At 36.3% G+C, this 18,120-nt stretch overlaps 1 pseudogene across 1 annotated transcript; it reads right to left on the reverse strand.

Annotated features, from left to right (window-relative positions):
* Positions 1 to 847: 847 nt before the first annotated feature.
* On the reverse strand, positions 848 to 17,397 carry LOC306669308 (ATP-binding cassette sub-family F member 1-like; annotated as a pseudogene). The gene is made up of 2 exons: positions 17,353 to 17,397; positions 848 to 2,230 (listed from the first exon to the last, which is right to left on the reverse strand). The product of its transcript is annotated as an ATP-binding cassette sub-family F member 1-like (transcript).
* Between the last annotated feature and the right edge of the window lie 723 nt (positions 17,398 to 18,120).

Raw genomic sequence — 18,120 nt, forward strand, 5'->3', positions numbered from 1 at the left:
CATTTATGATTTTTCTCTCAGTTGTAAGTTTACTTTTTAAACCATTTTCATCTGCTGGCTACTTTTAATTTTCTCAAGACTAATCTTCTTAGTCAACTGCAATCATTAAGAACATTTTCTTACTGGATACTGGAGACATTTTAATTTTTATTTACTAAAGCTTGGGTAAAAATTTTCTTCCAAACATTGACTCTACATTCTGATTCCAGGTACACAAACCATATTCCCATTAATACTTCAGTCTTTTTTTTTTTTTTTTTTAATGCCCATGATTTATTTTTCAAGTCTATTCAACAAAGGCAGAGACTGTCAGTTTTCTTCTAGTGCTAGGGACTGAATCCAGAGGTGCTGTATATTACCGAGTTATATTTCCAACCTTAAGTTGCCCAGGCTGGACTTGGGATCCTCCTGCCTCCGTCTCTAGTTGCTGGGATTACAGGCATGTACTATCATGCCTGGCAAAGCTTGTCTTTTCTGAAGGTGGTTAGGGAGGGTGCACCCTCAAACAGCAAGACTCTAAGTGAAGAAAGACTTCAAGATAGAGCCATCTGTATTACTGGGAAAGGGGGATAGTAAAAACTTCTAGGAAACCAAATAAAGTAAATCAACATTGAGTAAAAACAGTTCCAACACCCAGGAATCACTAGTGATAGGTGGCAGCAACTCCTTTCCTTTATTTCTTCCCCTTGTAAAGGAAATCCAGGTTCCACAGCTTTCCTTTCCTGTCCTCAAGTCCCCAACTGGACAAGTGACCACAGGCACCAAATATTAGGCTAGATAACAGCACAGGCCTCAGAAACTTGCCTCCAGTTCTGAGGTCCAAATGGATATTTGTGTTAAGTGTGCCCAAGTGGTTGCTGGGTCAGCTGCAGGGCAGAGGCAGGCTTCCAAGGAAAGGGGGACAACAGGCTATTTCTAGGCTATATAAGCCTATCTCTCAGGAGACTTCCAGGAGGAAGCTCATTCTCGGGGGTCGGTTGACCATGACTTCACCCAGGGCCTCCAACACCTCCTGCTTGTAGTCCTCCAAGTCCCCATCAATCTGGCTAACACTTTGCTCCTCCACCACCCACAGTTGGCAGTTGGTTTCTGTGATGAGTCCGGCATCATGGCTGAGACAACCACAGCACCCTTGTACTCATTGATGGCCTCTCCCAAAGCATCAATGGACTCTATGTCCAAGTTATTGCTTGGCTCATCCAAGATGAGGACATCAAGCTCCTGACAGGCCAGCTCTGCAAACATAACTTGGGCTTTCTGCCCACCAGAGAGTTTGGAGACCTGGATGGTGTGTGCATGACTCTCAAGGCCAAAGCGGCCCAGGCACTTGCGCGCATCCTCGTAGGCCAGGTTGAAGCTCCGCTGCAGATCTCAGCGGGCGTCTCCTCCATGTGCAGCTCTGCATACTGCTGGTTGAAGAAGCCAGTTTTCAATCGGTGGTTCTTCCTCATTCCCCCATGTGTCGGCGTCAGCCTGCCGGTCAGCAGCAGGAGTAGTGTGCTTTTCCCCACACCATTAGGGCCCACGATGCATATCCTTGAGTCCGTGTCGATGCCAAAATCCAGATTCTTAAAGAGTGGCTTCTGCCCCTCATGGCCAAGTGTCACACCACACAGACCCGCACAGGAGGGCTGAGTGGCGGGGACTTGGGAAAGCGAAGCGCAGGGTGTACTCCTTTGGGCGCTTCAGGAGTTCAGGGGCTGCCTGGTTTTTCCGCCGGCATTTCTGCTGTTTTCGAATCAGGGCTTCCTTTGTTTGCTTTTCTGCCTGCTTGGTGGACTTGCCACCAGCCTTTAGCTCCCTTAGCTTTTGTTTCCTGCTTCTCATACTGCTTCAGCAGTTCTTTCTGCTTCTGCTGGTACATTTTCTTGAAGGTCATGTAATTGCCTCTGTAGGAGTGCAGCCGCTGGGCAACAAGATGGATGATATCGGTGCACACGTCATCCTGGAAGCCCTGGTCATGGGAGACAATCAGCAACGTCTTCCGCCAGCCCTGAAGATAGTTATTGAGCCAGATAACAGCATTGAGGTCCAGGTGATTAGTGGGTTCATCCAACATCAGCAGTGTAGGCTCCATGAACAGAGCCCTGGCCACAGAGACACGCATGCACCAGCCCCCTGAGAACTTCTGTGTGGGCCTATTCTGCATCTCACGGTCCAAGCCCAGGCCAACCAGGATCCGTTGTGCTTTGGCCTCAGCAGTGGCTGAATACTTCAGTCTTTGAGATTCCTCGATAGTAGGAAGAAGGGTACCCAGGAGAGTAGATTATGCATATTCCAGTTACTACAAACAAGTGTGTTCCATTATGCATTAATAAGATTGCTTTGTGATTTGTCTACCAAAATCATGAAAATTTAGTCAATGAGTCTGCAACAGAGCTTATAATTATCTCTGAGTATACTGAGAAATTCTGTTTCTAGAATTACAAGGTAGAGGGATCATTCCTGGCAGCAGTGATATTGCGGAGAAGCCCTTTCACCAGCCAGGACTTTGACAAGCACCCACCACTAGCAAAACAATGTGGCCACTATGTGCCAAGTACTGTGTTAAACACTCAGGGTGCACAGTTATGTAGCACTGTGGGGTTGTATTCAGCCCTCATCTCCTTCTTCTAAGGACCTGGTCTGTGCTCAGGGGACTACATTACAGAAGTCAAACTTTTGCAATATAATTAAGATAGGAGGAAAAAAAGAGAGAGTCATTTAACAGTAACACCAGGGCCACTACTAAGAACCAATCATCACTGGCAGAGTAAAACTTGATTTTTATTACAGAATATTTTACCACCAGGCTAGACTAATGAGAGCAATTTCCCTTCCTCCACCCAAGATTAAAAGAACACTCAAGCAGTCTCATCCAAAGACAGAATCAATTTATTAACAACTATTCAAGATCCAAGACAGGGATGGGGAAAGCTCCATAATGAGAAGAGACTCCCAAGCAACCAGGAATTCACCCATCTGAGGGGAAGGGATTCTATGTGGTTCAGACTACACAGCCACCCCTGTTTCTCCACCTAAGGGGGAAAAAAATCCATCAACCAGATTAATACGAACTGGTCCACACAGCTTTTGCTAGTTAGCTTCCTTAGAGTTGGCCATTTTTGTTTCTTCATCGGTGTAATCTCTTTATTAGGCTTTACATATCAGATGGACCAGTTGTCACAGCCTGGATATGAGGTGTCTTCTGAAAGCTCATGTTAAGATGATGCAGCAATGTTCAGAGGTGAAAGGATCTGATTGTGAGAACAGTAGCCTAATCAACACATTAATCCAGTTGATGAATTAATAACTTGTTACTGAGTGGTAACTATAGTCAGGTAGGATATGGTATAGGAAGTAGGCCACTAGTGAGTGTCTTTGGGATTTACATTTTGTTTCTGGTGCTTCATATGCACATGCACACTCTCTCTCCCTCTGCTTCCCATGAGCTGACAGCTTTCCTCTTCCATGCCCTCTGCCATGATGTTTTGCCTCACCTCAGGCCCAAATCAGCTGACCATTCACGGAGACTCTGAAACTGTGAGCCCAGAATAAACATTTCCTCCTCTAATTTGTTCTGGTCAGATATTTTGGTCATGATGATAAAAAGCTGACTAACACACCATACCTTTTAAATGTACTTAGGACACATCATCAATACATTAATGGCTTCATTGGGCATTGGGGGGTGGGGATATGCGTGTGCGTGTGTGTGTGTGTGTGTGTGTGTGTGTGTGTGTAAATACTTATATAGTCTTTGTAAGACATACACTGATTTCAGAAGTATTAACCAGAGGATGGTTTAGTGAAATAATAAACCATATAAGCACAAATATTCCTGCTAGTTGGATAAAAATGCAGAGATAAAATTTTTCTAGATGAAGATGCATCTTTAAAAAATAATTTGTTGATAAAAAAATAAGAGAAAAAAGAATGAAAAGAAAATTGCCCCACTGGAGCAGAATTCTGAGTTGTTATGTGATTAGAAGCACCTTCTGGGAAGTACCTAACATTTGTGACACAATGAGGGAGCAGTTTTCTGATAAATTGTCACAAGATTCAAACTCCTTTTGAAAAATTATATAATACCACCCAGCTTATGGTCATCTTGTAATTAACCTAATGATCTTTAACTACACATGCTTTTTAAAAAATATATAACCTAACAGTTGTGTATTACCCCATAATCTGCTTCCTTCAAGAGAAAATGTTTGAATTCCCTTTCGTAGGATGTTCCTCCAATCTGAGAAGCTGAAACCCAAGTATCAAACCACGAGTAATATGAACAAGCTATAAACTCCTCTGCTTTTCCCCTCCGTCCCAGGGGAGATCATGCCTCTGGTTCAGAGGCAACAGGGTGAATAAAAGAAACCCCAGGCAAAGAGAGAAGCAGAAGGAGGGAGAGAAGGAAAGAGACTGATTCAGGAAAAGCCCAAAGCCAGGGGAGGAGAGATTCTCCTTCAACTGGGACAAAGAAGCTTCAAATTGAGATGGAGATGAAGGAAAGCAGTTAGAAACTCAAGACATAGATTTCTTTATGAACAAAAATTTAGTTCTGTCACTTCTAAAAGAACACATGGGGCTGTAATAAAATGTCTAAATTTTCAAGAATCTGGACTAAAGTACTCATACAGATAGAAACACAATGAAAAATTTTAAAAGATTTACTAAAGGTCCCCTGACTATTCTAAATGTCTGCTTTCCTTCTCATTATGTCTTCACTATCTGAGCAAAATTTTTTCAGTTGGGTTCTTGAAAGGCTGCTTTCAGAATGTAACATTGGTAAGACTGCAGTGAAGGAATGATACCGAAAGTAAGAGCGGGATGGATGTTTTAAAGCTATCACTGTAAAATAGCCAAAGCCCATGGCGGCGTGTCAGAGGGAGAAGCCTGATGTAAGTTTGGCCTAGATTTATGAGACTGCTGGTAAATGTATGACTGTTGTGAAAGAAGGTAGAGAATCAAGTATTATTCAAAAACAGCTTTAGATCTCATATGGTGGCAGACATGGTAGATCTGCTTTTTGTAAGAAGACAACACAATGTCAGATTTTATATCTTCCAAGTAACAAATGCAGATTAAGCAGGGGTCTTCTAAAAATAGAGCACTAGCCCAGGGAGTAGAATTTCAGATGTATGGCAAACTTTTTAAGGCTTCTTTAATCAATCAACAGGACTTTGTCCAATCCATCAGTTTCTTGATCCCTAAAGCAACCAAGTAACAGATGAGGCCTGTAATAAAGAAAAGGAAACAGGATCCCCATGATCCCCAGCTCCCTCGTCTATTTCTGTGATCCATTCAATAACCACTTGCTGACAGCACACCATGTCTTAGACATTGTCCTATGAAGCACAGTAAAATGAATAATGAATAAGATGGGACCCCTGTATTCAATAAAATTAGTCTTTTTTCCTAAATAAATATATAACATCCAAAGATAGATAAGTACATAGAAGTTTGAAAATTACAAATTCCATAAGAATACAGATGTAGTACCATGAATTCAGGGAAATTTAAGTTAAACAAGTTTGTATTTAGGAATCAGTGTAGGAATGGACATTTTTTTCCCCCAAAGAGATAGCTATTGACACCATTTAGGAAAATATAGAGGGAAACTTAATCTGAACACACACACAACATACACATACACATATGTCAGATGAATTTTAAAACTATGAGCAAAACAAAACCACTAGAAGTAAATTATTAGAAAAATTTTTTTGAGAATATTTTTGTAATTTTTGGTGCTAGGGAAGGACTTCCTATCCATAAAGAAATATATTCAAATTTGAGATTTTAAACATCAAATCCCCTAATAAGTGGACAATGATATATAATGGGGGTGAGGGGTGGGGGAATGAGAGAAGAATGGAGAAACTTTAGATTATGTAGAGAGAAAGGAGAGGGAGGAGGGGGCGGGGGTGTGAAAAATGGTGGAATGAGACAGACATCATTACCCTATGTACATGTATGATCACATGAATGGTGTGAATCTATATCATGTACAACCATAGAAATGAAAAGATGTACCCCATGTGTGTGCAATGAATCAAAATGCAGTCTGTAAAAATAAAAAAAAAAATTTAAAAAAATAACTTATCTTGAAATGGTCATTTTAGTTCCAATCAATATAACTTACCAGAAAAATATGTTGAATGCCAATAAATTAGATTATCAGAAAAAAAATGTACATAAAAAAATTTCCCATAAACAAATTTAAAGACAAGAAACAAGCTAGGAAAAAATATTGGCATAATATATAACAAGATGACTGTGGAGAATATTTTAAAAGTTATTAAGCATGAGAAGACAATGTAAGGCAACATAAAAATGGGAAAACAATGTGAACAGACAGGTTACAGGAGAAATACAAATGACTAATATATTTGCCCTTCCATTCATTCAACAATATTTATGGACTCTTACTATAGGTTAGGCACTTTCCTAATATGGACCCTAATAATACAGCAGTAAACAGGATACATAAAAAGAAAATGAAGGAATAATTAAAGTAATTTACCCATCAGATTGGCAAAAGTTTACAAAGATTGAGAATATTAAGTACTGGTAGAATGAAGAAAAATGGACATGCTCAAAAAGTTTGGGAGTGTAAATTATCATAGATTTTGAAGTGCAAATCAGCAATATGTATCAAAATTTTAATTACTCATATAATCTTTATGAGCAATTCCATTTCACTGAGTCAATCCTAAAGAAATATTCAGGCCATGCGTAGTAGCACTGGCCTGTAATCCCAAGCGGCTCAGGAGGCTGAGACAGGAAGATCATGAGTTCAAAGTCAGCTTTAGCAACAGTGAGGCACTAAGCAACTCAATGAGACCCTATCTCTAAATAAAATACAAAAAAGGGCTGGAAATTTGGCTCAGAAGTTGAGTGCTCTTGAGCTCAATCCCTGGTACACCCCCAACCCCTGCAAAAAGAAAGGAATATTCATACCTTGCACAAAGATATACAAGGATGGCCGATGAAACATTGTTTACAAATGGGAAAGTTGGAAAGGTTCTGTCCATTCCTATAGTAACAGTTTAAAGTTTGCATCATACATATTAAGTAGTACCTGTAATGAAATTTTAAAACCTCTGAGTTATTATGCATCAAAGTACAAAACAATTTGTATTTAACAAAAGACATGTGTTAAGATAATACACCATGATGAAGTGAGCTTCATCCCAAGGATGCAAGGTTGGTGCAATATATGAAAATTAACAAATATAATTCACCACTTAAATAGAATTAAGAACAAGAATCATATGATCATCTCAACAGATGCAGAAAAGCCCTTTGATAAAATAGAGTAACCATTCATGTTAAAAGTGCTGGAAAAGCTAGGGCTAGAAGGAACTTATCTGAACATTATCAAGGATATCTGTGACAAACATAAAGCCAGTATCATGTTGAATGGAGGAAAAAACAAAAGTATTTCCTCTAAAATCAGGCACAAGACAATCACATCCATTCTTACTACTTCTATTCAATACAGTTCTTGAAACATTAGCCAGAAAAATCATTCAAGAAGAAAATTAAAGGGTTAAAAATAGGAAAAGTCAAACTATGTCTGTTTAATGATGACATGTTCTTATATCTAAAATACCCAAAAAACTCCACCATAAATCTTCTAGAGCTAGTCAGTAAATTCAGAAAAGTAGCAGGAAACAAGATCAACACCCATATATCAATAGCCTTCCTATAGTCCAACAGTGAGTATGCTGAAGAAGAAATCAAGAAAACCATTCCATTCACAGTAACCTCAACAAAAATAAAATATTTGGAAATTAATCTAACCAAAAAGGTGAAAGATCTCAACAATAAAATTTACAGAATGCCAATAAAAAATTGAAGACTTTAGAAGATAAAAAGACCTCCTATGTTCTTGGATCAGCAAAATTAATGTTGTCAAAATGGCTATACCACTAAAAGCAATATGCAGCAAAGTCAATGCAATTTTTAATCAAAATATCAGTGACAGTATTCACAGAATTAGAAAAAACAGTCCTTAAATTCATTTGGAAGAATAAGAGATCCAAAATAGCCAAAGTAATTCAGAGCAAGAAAAGTGACGCAAGAGGCCTCACAATACCGAATCTCAAATTATACTACAGAGCCATAATAACAAAAACAGTATGGTATTGGCATCAAAGTAGATACGAAGACCAATGGAACAGAATAGAATACACTGAGACAAATCCATATACTTACAGCCTTCTGATACTTGACATAGGTGCCAAAGATATATATCGGAGAAAATATAACCTTTTTAACAATGGGTGTGCTGAGAAAACTGGATATCCATATGTAGAAGAATGAAATTAGATTCCTAACTTTCATCCTGCACAAAAGTCAAATCAAAATGGATCACAGACTTAGAAATTAGAGCAGAACCTTGCAACTTCTAGAAGAAAACATAGGGTTAACACTTTGGCACCCAATTCCTCAATAAGACCCCTAAAGCTCAAAAAAATAAAAGCAAGAATCATAAATTGGATGGCATCACATTTAAAAGGCAAGGGAGAGGATTAAGAGTGTTAAGAGAGAATCTACAGAACAGTAAAAAATCTTTTCCAGCTACTCCTCTGTCAGGGGATTCATATCCAGACTATATAAGGAAATTGATGCAATCAATCAAACTCAATGCAAAAAAGAAAAAAAAAAGAACCCCAAATAACTCAATCAGTAAATGGGCAAAAGAACTTCTCTAAAGGAGAAACATAAATAGCCAACAAATATATGAAAAAATGTTCAACATCTCTAGCAATCAGGGAAATGCAAATCGAACCTACACTGAAATTTCATCTCCCATCAGAATGGCAGTTTTCAAAGAATACAAATAATAAATGCTGGTGAAAAAGTGGGGAAAAACGTACACTGATACATTGTTGATAGAATAGCAAATTAGTAAAACAGTGTGGAAATTCCTCAAAAATTTAGAAATGGAACTACCATATGATCTGGCTATCCCACACCTTGGTATTTACCCAAAACAACTAAAATCAGACTACTATAGCAATACAGCCAAATCCAGGTTTACAGCAGCACAACTCATAATAGCCAAATTATGAAGTTAGCCCAGATGCCCATCAATAGATGAATGGATCAAGAAAATGTGGTATGTATTTATTCATAATGGAATTTTTATTCAACCATAAAGAAGATTGAAATAATGGCATTTGCTGCTAAATGGATGGAAATGGAGGACACCATGCTAAGTGCAATAAGCCAGACGCAGATAATCAAGGGTCAAATGTTTTCTCTCGTGTGGAAGTTAAAGTAAAATAAGAAAAAGAAGGTAGTATGTTGGGGGAAGGGGGATCAGATATCATAAATATATTGGGAAGATCAGTGGAGTAGAAGAAGGAGAATAAGAGGGAGAAAGGAAGGAAGGAAGGAAGGGAAAGAGGAAGAAATATGGAATGAATTTAACAAAATCATGTTATATCTAAATATGCCAAAAGAAATTTCCCTTTTATGTATATGTAAAAAGTGCCAATCAAAAATAAATAAAGGAGCCAAAGGAAGACCAGTAGTGCAGAGGGAGGAGAATGGTGGGAGTGGAGAGGGGAGCAAAAGAGGCGAATAGGGATTGAAATCAAATTCCTTGCATTTATGATTTTGTCAAAATGAATCCATCTACTACATGTAATTATAATGCTCTAATAGAAAAATCCTAAAAAACGTGTAGTTCATTTATGCAAATAGCATAAGGGGAACTAAAAAGAAACACCACAAAGCTGCTAAGACTGCTAATCTCTGCAAAAGGAAAAGAAGGTGCAGTGAAGGGAGACTGAGTTTTCTCCTTGTGTTGTTGATGGTCAGATTGGAGAGCGAGGTGGGTATGTATGGGCTTTGGAGCCAAACTACATATATTCAAATTCTGGTTTTGCTATTTTCCAGATGCACTAAACTAGGTTTTCCTTTTTGTAGAATATTTATGGTACACGTCACAAAATTCTGAGAATTAAATTAAGTAAACCAGGAAAAAAAATACTCCAAGAAGTAGGCACACAAAATTTATGTTAGTCATTATTAATCTTTGGGACTGTTTGAAACAATTACATTAAGAATATATTCATGTGTTACATGTGTGATTTTAAAAAACACAATCAAAAACTCTCTTTGACCAAAAGGTACAAATTGAGGACTGTAAGAATCCAGAGCAGTTAGAAAACTTTTATTATTACTTGCCACATCCTATACCTGCTTCTGTCTTAATTGCAACAAATGCAAAGAGATGAATCACCAGTCTTGTTGGACAGACCCCTCAAATTTGTACTGTACCTCTTTCTTCTATAGAAAAATGTAGAAAATATATACATATATATATATATATACATATACACACACATAAATGGAAACCAATTGATAGAACTAAATATTTAGAGCCCTTATAAATAAATATTTTTAAGGTTTTTTTAACTTGGCAAGTTAGGCACATCTATAATGTATTTCCTGAAGAGTAATTTAGGAACTGAAGCAGACCCAAAACTGCTGTGGAAATAATTCTCATCCACACACACACACACACACACACACACAAAAAAAAAAAAAAAAAAAAAAAAAAAAAATTTTCTAGATGATCACTATTATTTTAAAGTTATGTTTAAACCTTCACAAAATGTGTCTTATCAGACATTTATTTCTAATGATTATACTTTAAAGAAGTGACTAGTTTAAAAAGTTGCCAAATCATAAGGGTTTATTGAAAATGTGGATCCCCAGACCCCTGCCCTTAGAGAATCTGATTCAATGGGTGTGGGATGTGAGAAGGGATTCTGCAGTTTTAACTAGCACCTTGCTCTGTTCTTATGACTAGGAAAGTTAAGAACACCCGAGCCTTATCTCAGTCATGAGCTGTCTCTATTTCACAGGAAGCAGTAGGCCCCACAAGGTGTAAGGTGAATTTTTCTTCTTTCTTGTACCTTAAATGTATCTTGGCTAATTAGGACCCTTTACCTTCTCTTCAAATTTATGTCCAGCTTTCCAAGATCTACCAAAAAAAAGGGACGGGGGGAACATTGTGTTAAACTGTAAAGTGATTTGAAAAGAGTCATCACCTTTCCAATTCTGAGTTCACTCACCCAATGCCATCATTGCTCAATCATTTTGTCATCGTATGCCCTTCAAGAAAGTTACAGAATTTTCTTTATAAAGTTTTGCATATTTTTGTAGATTTATTCCTAAATAACTTTCAGTTTGTATTGCTAACCTGAATGCAATTCCTTAAGTGTGGGAGTGGGTGTGAAAGAAAGAGGAAGAAATATATTATACAAAGATCTTTGAAACATCATAGTTTTAAAAACAGTAATATAAAACATTTTACTTCCTTCCCCCTCAAGAAATAGAACTCACAGAATCTTGTTTTCCTCTCTCATCTCATTCCCTTGCCTCCTCCACCATTATGACTTCTAACTTAGATTGTGTATTAAAGAGTCCATTGCTTTTCTTTAATATTTTCACCTATCCATGAACAATACATTGATGAGATTCAATGATTTTAACTCCTTAAAAACAAAACAAAACATGTTTATGCAATTCAGCCATATTGAGGCATGCCAGGTTGTTCAATCATTTTCACAGTGTGTTTCCTGACATGAGTTGGCAAATTTTATCTTTTCTATTATTGGTGACGATTTGGGTTGTTTTCAGTTTGGGGCTACTACAAACAATGCTGCTATGAACAATGCTAATGCATGTATCTTCTATAAATATACTAGCTTTTCTAAGGGCTAGGCCTGAGAGTGGAAATGCTGAATCATAGTATCTCCTCATTTTCAAGTTTAAAGCTGTTTTCCAATGTGATGCACCAAATTATACTCTCCAACATTATCTGAGAGTTTCTGTTGTTCCACATTATTGAAAACACTCAGTGTAGGGCTAGATTTTTATATCCACAAACTTTTAGTTTTTTAATTGACAAGTCAAAATTAGGCATATTCATGGCATAAAGCATAATATTCTGACATATGTATAATTGTGAGATGACTAAATCAATCTATTAAACATACGCATTGTATCAAACTTAACCTTTTGTGAGGATACTTAACATATACTCTGATCACTTTTCAAATGTACAATACAGTTATTAATTATAGTTGCTGTAATGTACAAGAGACCTCCTGAACATATCATCCTGTCCGAATGAATCCTGTGTCCTTAGACTAAGATCTCCCCAATCTCTCCCCCACTGCCCAGCCTCTGGTCACTGCCATTCTACTTTCTGCTTCTATGAGGGACTTTTTTGGATACCACATGTAAGTGAGATCTTGCCATGTGTGTCTTTCTATGCCTGGTGTATTTCACTACATAATGTCCTCCAGGTTCATCTCTGTTGTCACAAATGACAGGATTATCCTCTTTTTAAAGGCCGAATAGTGTCCGCTTGTGTGTGTGCGTGCACGCGTCTCGTTTTCTTCATTCACTCATCCATTGATGAACACTTTGGTTGATTTCATATCATGATTCTTGTGACTAATGCTCTAATGAACATGGGAGTGCAAATATCTTTTCAATATACAGTTCCTTTGAATATATACACAGTAGTGAGATTACTGGTAGTTCCATTTTTAATCTTTTTTTTTTTTTTTTTTTGCCCTACAAAGGAATTTTTTTAATTGTAAACAAATGGGATACATGTTGTTTCTCTGTTTGTACATGGAGTAAAAGCATACCATTTGTGTAATCATAAATTTACATAGGGTAATGTGGTTTGATTCATTGTTATTTTTTTCCTCCCCCCACTCCTCCCGCCCCTCTTTCCCCTCTATACAGTCCTTCCTTCCTCCATTCTTGCCACCCTCCCTAACCCTAACCCTAACACCAACCCCTCCCACCCCCCATTTTGTGTCATCATCCACTTATCAGCGAGATCATACGTCCTTTGGTTTTTGATATTGGCTTATCTCACTTAGCATGATATTCTCCAATTTCATCCATTTGCCTGCAAATGTCATAATTTTATCATTCTTTATGGCTGAGTAATATTCCATTGTGTATATATACCACAGTTTCTGTATCCATTCATCAACTGAAGGACATCTAGGTCAGCCATACTGTTTTCCATAATGGCTGTACTAACTTACAGTCCCACCAACACGTAGTATCTTTTGTCTTTTTTATAATAACCATCCTAACCAGTGTAAAATGATATCTCACAGAGGTTTTTAATTTATATTTACATGACAATTAGTGATTTTTTTTTCACATCTATTGGTCAGCTGTATGTCTTCTTTTGAGAAATGCCTATTCAGGTTCTCTGCCAGGTTGTTTTCTCACTATTCAGTTGTCTGATTTCCTTTTATATTTTGGATATTAAACACTTACCATGTGTATGGTTTTCAAATATCTTCTCTCATTCTATAGATGGTTTCCTCACATTTTTGGTTGTTTCCTTTGCTGTGTAGAAATTTTTTAGTTTGGAGTGATCCTATCTGTCTCGTTTACTTCTTATTTTCATTGGTCCTAGTACTTTTGGACTCACTTCAAAAAATCATCACTCAGATCAATATAATGAAGTTTTCTCTTTATTTTATCTAGTATTTTTATTGTTTGGGTTCTTATTTTTAAGTCTTTGATCCATTTTGAGTTAATTTTTGTGTACAGATATTTTATTTTCTTGGAAATATCTATTCCCAAGGGTTTGTGGTTTTGTTTTTGGTGGCTATTATAAAAGGGATTTTTTTTTCTTGGTTTTCTTTTCAGATAATTCTGTCAGCATATACAAATGCTACTGATACTGAACTTAGTCATTAATTCTAACAATTTTTGATGACGTCTTTAGATGTATGCATAAAGTCATATTGTATGCAAACAGACACAGATTAACTTCTGTTTTGACTTGGAAGACTTATTTCTTTCTGTTGCCTAATTGCTCTGGTTAGAAGTTTCAGTACTGTATTGAAAAGTGGCAAGATTGAACATCCTTGTCTTATTCCTGATCTTAGAAGAAAAGACTTCAACTTTTTATCATTGAATGTGGTATTGGCTATAGGCTTATCATATGTGATGTTTATTAACTGACTTTTATTCTTATATATTCTTTCTATATCTAATTTGATAAGAGTTTTTATCATGAAAAGATATTGAATTTTGCTAAATGCCTTTTCTGCATTTATTGAGGTAATCATGTTTTTGGTTCTTTATTCTATTAATGTGGTATATCATGTCAATTGATATACATATGTTGAACCTATACTTGCATCCCATATATAAAAGGCTTTTCCATTTTTGCTCCTAAGTTGAGTATAGAGTGGTATCTCATTGTGAGTTTCATCTGTTTCCCTCATTTACATAAGGTGAGTACTTTATTTTATTTTACTTTTTTAGTTGAGTACATTTTTAAATGTGTACTAGCCATTTGGATCTCCTTTTTGAGTGTGTGTGAAGTACCTGTTCAAACCTTTCACCCATTTTTCTGTTGGGTGTTTTCTTTTTCATTGGTACATAATAGAGCATTGTGTATTTCCAATTCTTTCAATTACAACTGTTGCAAAATATCTTCCCACTTGGGACTTGTCTTTTCACTCTCTTTATGTTTCTCTTGATAAAGAAGTTCATCATTGAAAGTAATTTTTTTCTGTTTCTTTATGTTGCATTTTTTGGTCATATTTAGGACCTCCTTCCCTATTCCATGTTATAAACTTAACTTACCACATTGCCTTTTAAAAGTTCCATAGCTTTTCCTTAAACATTGAAGTCCTTAATTTACCTGGAATTAATAACTGTATGTGAGATAGAAATTGAATAATTCTTTAAGATTACATTTTATATTTTCTATTTGCTTTTTGTTGATATATATAAAAACAATATTAATGTCAGTAAATTTAATTTGTATCTAATAACCTTGATTTTTCATATTAGTTCTAATATTTATTTGTAAAATTTTATTTTCTATGTGAAAAGTCACTTTATCTAAAAGTATTTTTTGTCTCTGGTCCTTTAACACTTATTTATCTATTTTGCCTATTACATTGGATAAGATCTTCAGCACAAGTATTGAGTAGAAACAATAACAATGAGAATTTTTGTGTAGTTCTTGACTTTAAAAGAAAGTCCTTAATAGAAAGATTAAAAATCTTCCTTTTCCTATTACTAACTTTTATTGCTGTTGTTCATTTTTAAATTATGGATACATACGAGCTTTTTATCAGGTTATTTTTCTGAAAGTGCAGTAAGATGAATAATAGCTCCCAAAGACATTTATGTCCTAATCCCAAGAGCCTGTAAATATGTTGCTTTAAGTGGAAAAATGACTTTTTGAATGTAAACAATTTTTCTTTTTTTTTTTTTTTTCTTGCGGTACTGGGGATCAAACTCAGGGCCTTGTGTTTGCAAGGCAAGCACTCTACCAGCTGAGCTATCTCCCCAGCCCGTAAACAAGAATTTTGAGATGGAGCGAATATGCTGGATTATCTGAATGAGCCAGTGAAATTACATCATTCCTTACAAGAAGGAGGAAGGAGGGCCAGGGTCAGAAAGAGACTGGAAGACGCAACACTGCTGGGTTTAAAGATACAGAATGGGGCCACAGTCAAGGAACGTGGGCATCCTCCAGAATCTAGAAAAAGCAAATTCTCCCTGAAAGCCTCCAGGAGTAATGCAGCCCTGTCCACACCTTGATTTTAGAACACTGAGATTGATTTTGGACTTTTGATCCCCAGAACAGTAAGATAATATCTATGTTGCTTAAGTCAGTAAATTTATGGTAATTTCTTTACAGAAGAAATACAGGCTACAGGGGCTGCTATATTGGGTTTTAACCTCCTTTAGTCTATAATTATGATAAATTATAGAATTTTGGCTAATAAATTAACCTTACATTCTTGAGATGATTCATGCTTGGATATCTTATTTTTCGTTCAGTTGCAGATTTAGTTAGGAAATATTCTTTTTAGGATTTTATAACTATGTTCATAAATGAGGATGGCTTATAATTTTCATTTTTTGTTTTTGTTTTCTGTACCAGGAATTGAACCCACGATGCTTAACCACTAAGCACCCCTACCCTTTTTAAATTTTAAGATAGGGTCTTGCTAATTTGCTTAGGACCTCACTAAGTTGTTGAGACTGACTTTGAACTTGGGATCTTCCTGCCTCCAGCCTCCCAAGTTGCTGGAATTATAATCGTGTGCCACTGTGCCTGACCAATTTGCATTTCTTTTAATAACTATTTTGTGTATCAGACTTCCTGGACTTATAGGCCCTCTTTTACTATTATATGAGCATGTTTTTATAAGTCTGGGAGAATTTTCTCTTTGAAAACTTTATCTGTACAAACTTCAGAGACAGGTGCCATTTTTCTATGTAGCTATCTTAATATTCATTTGGTTTTTTAGTGTTTGTCTTTTCCAATTTTATAATTACTTTGGAATCAATTTTGATGAATTACCTTTTTTTTTTCTAGAAAGGTGTTTCAGTTTTTCCCAAATCACTAACATGAATCTGTTCATAGTATTCTTCCTTTTGTTTAAACATGTTTACAAGTTGTTATACCTATATTAATTTCTACTATTGTATGACTATTTCTCTGCATTTTCTTATCTTGTCCAATCTTGGAAGAAGTTACTGTTTTATATCTTTTCCAAGCATTAGCTTTTGGTTTAGTTGATCTTACATCATTTGTTTGATTTTTATTTTCTTCTATTTTCTTTAATATCTTTTAGGATTACACTATTAGTCTTTTTCAAATGTTTAATTGAATATTTATCTTATTTTTTGATCTTTCATTTTCAAATTTACATGTTACTATAACATTTAAAGAAGAAACAAAATGAAATATAATAAAAAGTAATTGTAGCTCCCTCTTGCCCATGGACATTTTATTAAGCTGGTTCTTTCCTGACCTTAGAGTTAGTTTTATAACTGGACTGATGACTTTTGAGATCATGGAAACATCACCTCAAATAATAAGAGTCTTCAGGTCACTATAGTTCCAAGAATAGTCTAATTTCAATAATTAAAATACTTGGTCCAGTGTAATAGCTAAAACTCTAAAATTCACTCATGGTTCAAAAGCATCCATAATCTCAGTTCAGGCTTGCTTCAAAAGGGGAATCTGTTTTGCATATGAGAGGTGTGGTCAGTTGATTCTCTATTCCTGGCCCTCTTACCTCCTCCCTACTTGACTAGTTTAGTAGTTAAAAAATTCTAATTGTTAGGAGCAGGAAAGCTTTCCTCTGCTAGCACTGGACTCAGTGTATTAGTCAAGGTACAGTCCACGATGCTATGAAAAATAATCCCTAAAATACAGTGACCTAAATAAAATATAAGCTTATTCTCCCTCCGAGATAGGCAGGCCGTCTAGGCTAGTGAGATGGCTTAGTTCCATGAGGTTGTCTAAGACTCAGGTTGCTCTCCTACCTCAGGAGCTTTGTTCTCATTGTGATGCTCCTGGCTGGTCACCATCATGCCTGCATGCCAACTCACAGGGAGGGGGAGCAGGAAGTGGAGAGCATCCAAGGCAAGCAGTTTCCTTTTAAGCAAGTGATAGAAGCTGCATATCACATCTTCCCACTCTTTCAGCAGCATAAGCATTTCTCTCTTCTCTTGGCTTCTGAAGCATCTTGCTTACCAAAAAACATGAAATTTTAGCTCAGGCTTAAAGAAATATTCATACAAGCCCAAATTGAGGTATATTGTACAATGCAGCTGGTCAAAACTCTTTGAATATATCATGGTCATGAAAGACAAAGGAATTACTCCAGATTAAGGGAGACTGAAGAGCCATGGTACCCAAATGCACTATGTGATCCTAGATTTAGATTCTTCATGACAAAAGAACATTAGAAGGACAACTAGCAAAATGTGCATAATGTTTGCAGATTAGGTAGTACTTCTTAATGACAGTTTCCTAGTTTAGATCAATGCACTGTAGCTATATAAGATATTAACACTTAGGGCATCTGGTTGTACACAGATATTTGTACTATTTCCTAACTTTTTTGTACGTCTGCAAGTATTTCAAAAAGTTTAAAAAGAGAGATTGTATGTGCTTTGGATCTCAAATTTAAATCTTTATCCCCAACCTTGCTTCTGAACTCTAGGCTAGTACATTCAGTCGCCTAATTGTTGTCTTTATGAGATAGATAAATGATAGATGTTTCAGGCTTAACATTTGTAAAATAAAAC

The sequence above is a fragment of the Sciurus vulgaris genome (genome assembly GCF_902686455.1).
Source record: "Sciurus vulgaris genome assembly, chromosome: 9".
Taxonomy (NCBI): Eukaryota; Metazoa; Chordata; class Mammalia; order Rodentia; family Sciuridae; genus Sciurus; species Sciurus vulgaris.